Source organism: Capsicum annuum, unplaced genomic scaffold, assembly GCF_002878395.1.
Source record: "Capsicum annuum cultivar UCD-10X-F1 unplaced genomic scaffold, UCD10Xv1.1 ctg63889, whole genome shotgun sequence".
NCBI classification, from domain to species: domain Eukaryota; kingdom Viridiplantae; phylum Streptophyta; class Magnoliopsida; order Solanales; family Solanaceae; genus Capsicum; species Capsicum annuum.
Window position 1 is genome coordinate 25,745 of NW_025872979.1, and position 9,543 is coordinate 35,287.

Genomic DNA, 9,543 nt, shown 5'->3' on the forward strand with positions numbered 1-9,543 from the left:
CACTGACCTATAAAAATGCTTGCATTTCTTGCCTGCCAGATAAGATATATCATGGCACCATAACTAGCTGTTACTATCTCTTTTTAAACCTTTTTCAATTCTTCCGCCTTAGCCATCTAATGGTTAGTTGCACATCTCTCATCATATCAGTAACTTCAAACCAATGTGTTAGTTTAGACCATATTGCACATACAGAAGGACATGACCAGACAAGTGATTAGCAGTCTCAACCAGGTCTTTCTCACACAACACATTTTTCATCTACACATTGCACTCCAGTCCTCAGAAGTCTGTCCCTGGTTAACAAATTATTCTACAAAGCCACCCATAGTACAAACTTGTGCTTAGGAAGCATTAACTTGCACCATACCAGATTAGAACCCCTCATAACAGACCTAACCCCCCTCAAGGCATTATGATTCGAGAGTAAAATACGAAAAGGTAAACAACACTTGACAAGAAAATAATGAAATATAAACAAGTCAAGTAAGGATAAAAAGAAAGATAGATTGACACAAATTGATAAAGAGGGGATAACCGAAGAGTATATTAAACCCTAAGACATTCCTATCGATTACCAATAAACACTAACCTCTTACGAGGACCTCACGAGAATGGAATCCCGAGCAACCCACATTTCTCAACAATCCATAAGCTCCCAACAAGCTTAACATAAACACTAGCAAGTGTAACTCAAATCATCATTTATCAACCAAGTCTAAAATGAAGAGGGTCCTGGCTATTTATAGGCCAATAAGCCTTTATTACAACTTGGGCCCAAAACTGACTCTTAATGCAACTTAGACCCAAAAGTAACCCAAGAGCCAAAGCAACGCAAATTGGGTATCACACTCTCTCGAAGCCCAAGCTATCATCTAAATGTGGTATTGCTCAACATTCCCTTGGATGACATCATCAAGTATAGCTTCTCCTGCGCTCCAAGTTATCATTCACACATGATATTGTTCTTGTGAGAGCATAAAAAGGGTACTCCAAATATGTCTTGGAATTCTCGGGGTGGTCATGACTTGGACTTCCTTGTGTTGGCCTCGAATTATATGCTCAAAAGCGTTGATGAAAATTTGGATTGTATCAAATTATAACTCCTTGACAATGAATACATGTCCTTTTTTGTAAGACTATATCTTCCATGAGTATACCAAGTTTGCATTTTCAGTTTAATACCAAGTCTGCACTTTTAGTTTAATCTTGTTCAACTGTCTCCAATACCAATTGCAGTCCTTTGGTACTTGATGAGACTAGATATCCTCATTCTCTTTCATATATATGTTATGAACCCATTATACTGTAATACTTTAAAAATCCAAGTTAAGATTAGAACTACACTTCATATACATGTAAAATCAAACATCATAGTTTGGTGGTATGAGAAGTTATTTAGACATGTATTAAGGCTATATGTAACTTATATATCATGGCCAAGTCAAAACCTTCTTTACCGATTGATTTTTTGTGAAGAATCTCCCTATAGTCAACTTCAAACGAGCATAACTCCTAGATTATGGAATATTTAAGCTCAAGAGTCATCAAATAAAAGATGTTTGAATTATGTTTGCATACAGTTTTTCCTTAATCTGATATTGGAGTAAAAATTTATGGCCATTTTCGTGAAACATTGTCCATCAATGAGAACCTACGAGAATACGTATGATTGTGAGGAGATTGTATGACCGTACAATGCTTTCGTTTGATTGAAACATCCTAAATATCTGAAAGTTGACAAGTATATCTTTCAACCATGAGAGGTAATCACGACCATGGTTAGAAACCATGACCTTAGGTATGATCTTAATGTCTAAGGTTGATCCAGCTGGAAACTACAACCTACAAACCAAGGTACGATAGTAGGTGGGTCCTACGATCATACTGAGGCTTTTTTGGTGGAGATTAGAGAGCCCAAATATAGATCCCAACCACGAACACCACCTAAGATCGTAGGTGGGTCCTATGATCATGGGAATGTTTTGTATGTCCCTTCCAGCAACTTTTTAGTTACGAATTTAAAAGAGCACATCAGTTTTTTCCACTCTTTTAACATCAAAACTACACCGTTTAAACTATTTCAAGGCTGAATATTAGGTTCAATATTACATTAACTCCTCACCACTTAGAAAATAATCGACACTTAGCTTTAACATAGAGAAAGAGGCAATTTTCTTTCCCCAAGACATAATTAGGGTTCTTCAACTTCAATCCCCAATTTCAATGATTTCATCAGGGTTTTTATCTCTAAGTATGGGGGATGTTATCAGTGTCTTCTTTCACCCATTGATTCCCAATGTTAACTCAATTTCTAAGTTTAATTCCATTCTCAAAGCTTAGGATTCATGAATATGGTGAATTTCTTGATATTCTAGTTCCTTGATTCCATTGAGTAATAGACCCATATTTTAACATGAATTTTAGTACCATTACATGTTCAAATCATCAAACCTAATTATATTGTGAAATCCATGATCGTTGAACTTGAGGTATTAAATTTCTTAAATTCACTCAATTTATGAAATTGACATAATAGTTGCATTCTTTAGAGATGGTGGGTTATGAACACCCGATGACCTAGGATTTCATGAATATACTTATGAGTGTTAGATCCTTCAGCTTATATGTTTTTGAATACTTTCAGATAATGCATTTATTTTTAATCTTAGGATTATTATCATTATTGAGCATTACAGTTATTAGTGTCATTCAGTTGGGAGTAGTACTTAGCACTGAGTCAGCGCAGGGATGAAGGCTCACCCGTCAATTAGGCTGAGACCTTTACAAAAACCCTCTAAGTCTCAAAACTATAGCACCACTTTAGGTTCTAAAGGGTTACCCATCATACCAGACTTGATACTTTAATTCTTTTGGATATCAGTTTAGTAGATCCAAGTCTGTCGTGTTCGTATCAATGATAAGGTACTGAATACCCTTCTAGTTGGGGTTACAGGTTGGACCCTAGTTATCTCAGATTGGGGTATGTTGGTTATCTGTAGCTCCCATAGTCCACTGCCTGCAGTTTAGATTTTGATACTTGCATAACCTTGTATTCAAATATTCAGTTTATTATACAGTACATGTTTATTACATGGTATTAGTTTTCAATGTTAAATGCATCGTGTTCAGCCTATATTAGTTATTTCATATCTCACATACTCAGTACATTCAAAGTACTAATACCATACGTCTTTTGCACTACATTATCTCATAATATAGGTTCTGATTCTTAACATCCAAATCACACTTAGTACGATTTTCTATTACATTAGAAGTAGTACTTTGGTGATTCCTCATTATTCGGAGATTAGTATCAGTATTTCATTTTATTTTACTTTAATTTTAGATAGTCAGAGTTAGCTACGGGCTTGTCCCAGTAACTCATCCTAATAAAGGCGTTTAGACAAATAATAGAGATCCAATTTCATATAATGTGCACTGATTTTTATTTTTTTAACATTGTTATTTGGTTCTAATTTTCATATATCATTCATTTTAGCTTCCTCTCAATGTTAATTAGTTTTATATAGTATTCTTAGTCTCATGCCAGTCCATGGGTTAGCTTGGAGTCACTTGTGACTCTAAGCACCATATTGTAACTAGTAGTAGTCTCGGGTCGTGACAAACTTTGTACCAGAGAGTTAGTTTTAAAATGTCCTAGTGTGTTTAAAATTCGTATTAAATAAAGCCTTATTCATGGGCAAGCACGTCACACTTATGAGTGAGAGGCTATGAAATATTTTAGAAAAAGCTTTACTTTTTTCATGTTCATATCTTGAGATAGAGTGTGAAGTCTATTAAAACCTTCTTCTAACCCGCTCTCTATATATTTAAAAAATATGCCTCCTAAGAGAACTAACAAAAGGAGGAATGGGAATGATAATGGAAATGGGAATCCGTAAGCACTACCATAAGCTCCATCCAATCCTCTGAATGAGCAAGTCTCACATTTCAAATTAAGGGTTGTTTTCATAATGTTAGACAAGTCCATGACCACATAAAATAACCAGCAGGCTATTGCACTAGCCAACCCAACAGTGAATATAACAACAACCAGAGTCCAAGACTTTACTCGAATGAATCCTTTGGTACTTTTGGGGTCTAACTTTGAAGAGAATCCACATGAGTTCTTGGATAGTATTTAGAAAGTTACTGAGATCATGGGTGTCACTCCAACTGAAAGTGCTAACTTGGCTACTTATTAGTTGCAAGGGGAGTCTCACACCTAGTACAATCAATAAAAGGATGATAGAGGTGCAGATGCAGGACCAGTAGAGTGGAATAAGTTTGTTGTTGTATTTTTAGATAGGTTCTTCCCACTTGAGTGAAGCCAAGGTACAAAAATTCATAAATATGAATCAGGGTAATATACGTGTGAAGGAGTATTCTCTTAAGTTTAGTTAGTTGGCAAAATATGCTTCGGCTATGGTTACTGACTCTAGGGTCCAAATGAGCAAGTTTGGGTTAGTTTTTTCTGAGGATATGGTCAAAGAGTATAGAACTACTATGTTTGTTAAATAGATGGACATTTCTATGTTGATGGTTCATGCTCAATAGATTGAAGAGGAAAAAATCAAGAAGAAGAAAAATGAGAGTAAGAGGGCTAGAACAAGTAGCTTTAATTTCTCTCAGTAGAGGTTAGATTGTGGTAATCGTTCTTAGTTCCACCAGAAATCTTCTTCTCTAGCCCAAACATCTGCTAGTGCTTCAGTGCCCAAGTTCAGATAGGATAATTGAGATAAATCACCAAACTCTAAGTCCCAAGGTAGTGTAAATAGTAATCATACTAACCTAGTTTGCAAGAAATATGGTAAGAACCAAAAGGATGAACGTATGGTAAGTAATGATAGTTGTTTTCGGTGTAGCAAGTTAGGCCACAAATTGAGAGAATGTCTAGTAGCTTCACAGAGGGTAGGGATGCTCATCAGCAAAGTCAGTCTAACTTTTCAGAAACTTCTATAGGTCAACCGACTCAATAGGGTGCCTCATCTAGTGCAGCTGTTGGACAACATCAAAATAAATTTAATGCCCTTCATACTCCACAATATCAGGAAGGTACTTGATGTGGTTATTGGTATGTTACAAGTCGTTCATATTTATGTCTATACATTGTTAGATCCTAGAGCCACATTTTTCTATGTGAATCCCAACATCGCAATAGACTTTGGTGTCAATCCTGAAATCCTCTCAGAACCTATCTTAGTCTCCAATCTAATTGGTAATTCGATCATAGTCAAATCGGTATACAAAAATTATCCAATCACAATTTCTCAAAATGTCACCTCAGTTGATCTTTTAGAGTTAAACATGACAGATTTTGATGTTTTTCTTAACATAGATTGGCTTCACTCTTTGTATGCCTTAGCTGATTGTAGAAATAGAGTAGTCCAGTTTCAGTTTCCAAATGAGCATGTGATAGAGTGGAAGGGTAGTACTCAGTGCCTATAGGTCGGTTCGTTTCTTACCTTAAAGCAAGAAAAATAATTTCCAAAGGGTACATCTATCTTATTGTTTATGTTAAGGATTTAAAGTTTGAAACTCCAACTCTTGAGTCAGTTTCTATGGTAAATTAATTTCCAGATGTATTTCCTGAAGATCGCTCGGAGTTTCTCCCGAGAGGGAAATTGACTTCTAAATAAATTTCTTTCTAACTACCTAACCTATTTCAATCCCACCCTACAGAATGGCTCCAACCGAGCTTAAGGAGTTGAAGGAACTGTTGAAAGATCTCCTAGACAAGGGTTTCATCTGACCCAATATCTTTTCATTGGGTTTTCTAACTCTTTTTATGTGCAAGAAAAATAATTCTCTCAAAATATGCATTGATTATTGCCAGTTGAAAAAAGTCATAGTAAAAAATAAGTATCCCATTCCCAAAATTGTCAATTGTTTCTCTAAGATAGACCTCAGATCCAGCTATCATCAGCTTACAGTCAGAGAGCATAACATTCTAAAGATTTCCATCAGAACTTGATATGGTCACTTTGAATTTATTGATGTCTTTTAATCTAACGAATGCTCCTACAAGCTTTATGGACTTGATGAATAGTGTGTTTAAGTAGTACTTGGATATATTTATTATAGTCTTCATAGATGGCATCCTCATTTATTCTCAAAGTGAGGATGAACATATAGACCATTTGAGAATTGTCTGGCAGACTCTTAAAGAGTGCTAATTTTTTGCTAAGTTTAGTAAGTGTGCATTCATCTTGAAATTAGTATTCTTTCTTGGTCATATCATTTTAGGTGAAGGCATTCAGGTTGATTCTTAAAAGTCTGAGGTAGTGAAGAACTATCCTAGGCCCATCTCTCCTTCAGATATCAAGACTTTCTTAGATTTAGCTAGTTAGTATTGATGATTTGTTGAAGAATTTTCCTCTATTGCTTCTCCCATGTCCAATTTCTATTCTAAATCATAATAAAGTCAAATTTCATTAGTCTAATTCATATGAGAAGAGTTTTCAGGAGTCAAGAACTTGACTCACCATCACTCTAGTTTTGACTCTACCGGTGGCTTCAGATGTTTTGTTAGTTTACTGTGATACTTTCAGAGTTGGACTTGGTTGTGTGTTGATACATCATGGCAAAGTTGGACTTGGTTATGTGTTGATACATTTTGGAAACTTTATAGCTTATGCCTCTAGACAGCTTAGGCCTTATGAGAAGAAATGCCCAACTTATGATCTTGAGTTGGTAGCAGTTGTTTTTGTCTTAAGAATTTAGACGCATTACCTCTATAGGGTTCATGTTGATGTGTTCACTAATCATAAGAGCCTTCAATAGATGTTCCGTCAGAAAGATCTAAGTCTTTGTTAAAAGAGATAGCTAGAGTTGTTGAAGGATTATGATATGAGTGTCTTGTACAATTTGGGAAAATCCAATGTGGTGGCTGACACTCTTAGTAGGTTGTCTATGGGAAGTGTTGCTCTTATAGAAGATGAGAAGAAGACGTTATTTCTCTATGTTCACCAGCTTACTAGATTAAGGGTGTGGTTGGTCGATTTAACCGATGGCAATTTCTAATTCAAAATAGTTCAGAATACTCTTTAATTCCCGAGGTGAAAGAAAAGCAATATAGTCATCCTATTTTGCTTAGTTTGAAAGAACCAGTCTAAATTCAGAAGGTTGAGGTTTTCTTCCAATAGGGAGATGGTGTTCTTTGTTGTCAAGAAAGACTATGTGTTCAAATATAGATGACTTGAGATAACGGATACTAGTAGAAGATCATGATTCTCGATATTCTATTCAACTGGGAGCCGCTAAGATATAGCATGAGTTATGAGAAGTATAGGTGGAATGACATAAAAAGGGATATCATATTATTTATGGCTAAATGTCAAAATTGCCAGCAAGTTAAGGTTAAGCACCATAGACTTGGTGGTATGCTTCAGGATATCAGTATTCCTACTTGGAAGTGGGAAGTAATAAATATGAACTTCATTGTAGAGTTGCCTTGTACTCATCAACAACATGATTCTATTTGGGTTATCATGGATCGAATGATTAAGTTAGCCCATTTCTTTCCAGTTAATACTTCATATTCAACTGAGGATTGTACTAGACTCTACCTTAGGAAGTTGGTGAAATTTCATGGAGTCCCTTTGACTATTATTTCAAATAGAGGCACTCAGTCGACGTCTAAGATTTGGAAGACATTTAAGAAGGATCTTGGTACCCAAGTTTATTTTAATATGTTTTCACCCGCAGATAGGTGGTCAGGTATAGAATACCATTCATACCTTAGAAGGCATGTTGAAAGCACGTGTGATCAATTTCAAGGGTAGTTGGGATGATTATTTGCCTTTGATTTTACTTATAATAGCAGCTACCACTTCAATATTCAGATGGTCCTATTTGAAGAACTTTATGGTAGGAGGTATAGATCTCCAATTAGTTGGTTTGACATTGGTGAAGCTATACTGATAGGGCCAGTCATCAGAAATTCTACACAGATACGAGACGGTAACTTGAGTTTGTTATTAGTGATTTTGTCTACTTAAAAGTTTTACCAATGAAAGGGGTGAAGAGATTCAATAAGAGGGGAAAGCTCAGTCCCTGCTATATTAGTCCTTATAAGATTGTGAGTCGTTTTGGCAGTGTAGCCTATGAGTTAGAATTACCTACAGACTTTGCATTAGTGCATCCAGTTTTCAGGCGTCCTAGTTAAAGAAATACATTGGTAATCTTCATCGATTGTGCCCTTAGATATTCTGGGTGTGAAATATAGTCTATCTTACGAAAAGAGATCAGAATTAAGATCCTTGATCATTAGGTTCATAAGTTAAGGAATAAGGAGGTCGTGTTGGTAAAGGTTCTTTGACAAAATTAGTCAGTTGAGGGAGCTACTTGGGAGGCAGAGGTAGGTATAATGACCAAGTACCCCCATCTTTTCCATTATAGCTCAGTTCTTAAGGTAATAGTTTCTCTTTAATTAATTAATTCTTTCTATTTCATACCACCCAGTTATTATCATGTCATATCAGGCCTTCATGAGTTTGGTTCAGTCTATGTTTCAGTTATAGACTCATTCACTACGTCAGTATTCAGCTCCTAGAAAGTCAATGTTGGGATTATAGCTCTTTTCCTAACATTTTTAGCTTAATTAGTTTTCATTAGGGGATGAATGACCCTTAGAGGGGAGATATAGTAACACCCAGAAAATCTAACTTAAAGTTAAAATAATTCTTCAAGTACATATAAAATCAAACATTATGTTTTGGTGGTATGGGAAGTGATTTATACATGTATTTAGGTCATAAGGAACTCCTAGATCATGGCCAAGCCTAAACCTTCCTTATCAATTGATTTCCTGCGACGACTAAAATAGTCAACTTCAAATGAGAATAACTCCTAGATTATGGAGAATTTTTGAGCTAAAGACCCATAAAAATAAAAGATATTTGGATTATCTTTCTGTAATGACACTCCAGGTCATTTTCTATATTTCCATACAATTTTACCATTTAGAGCTCTTTTATATCTACCCAAGTTATTTAGGACTTACTGGAACTGACAGTTTGGTTACCGGGCAGTTCATTTGTTTTTTAGATCCAATTCCATGTTTTGAAAATTTTATTGTTAAGGATTGGCTATTGGGCATAAACTTTAGATTAGCGACCTCATATGCCAATTTTGACAGTTCCATTAGTTCCAAAACATCGATTTAGGCTAGAGAGACCATTTGGTTTGGGTCCTAAGGCTTTCAGACTCATTTTGAGCTATTGGATGGTTTTGGGTAAAAGTGACCTTTGGTTTTCGGACAGATATTTCATTAAAATAACTTTGGATAGAAACTTTGATGACACCGTTGAGTCTAGAATGTTGAATTTGATGAGGTATCATAGCTCATTTGCGTTCATAGGATTTTGAATGAATCTCGAAGGGTCGATGGAAACTTTGAAAAAAAACAAGTTTCAGTTGGTGCATGGACTCAACGAGTGCAGCCGCTTAAGTAGACATTTTGGTCACTTAAGCGGACAAGAGGGGTTGATAACGCCCAACTTACACGTCAATTTAAGTGTAAGGCGGTCATTGTAAATA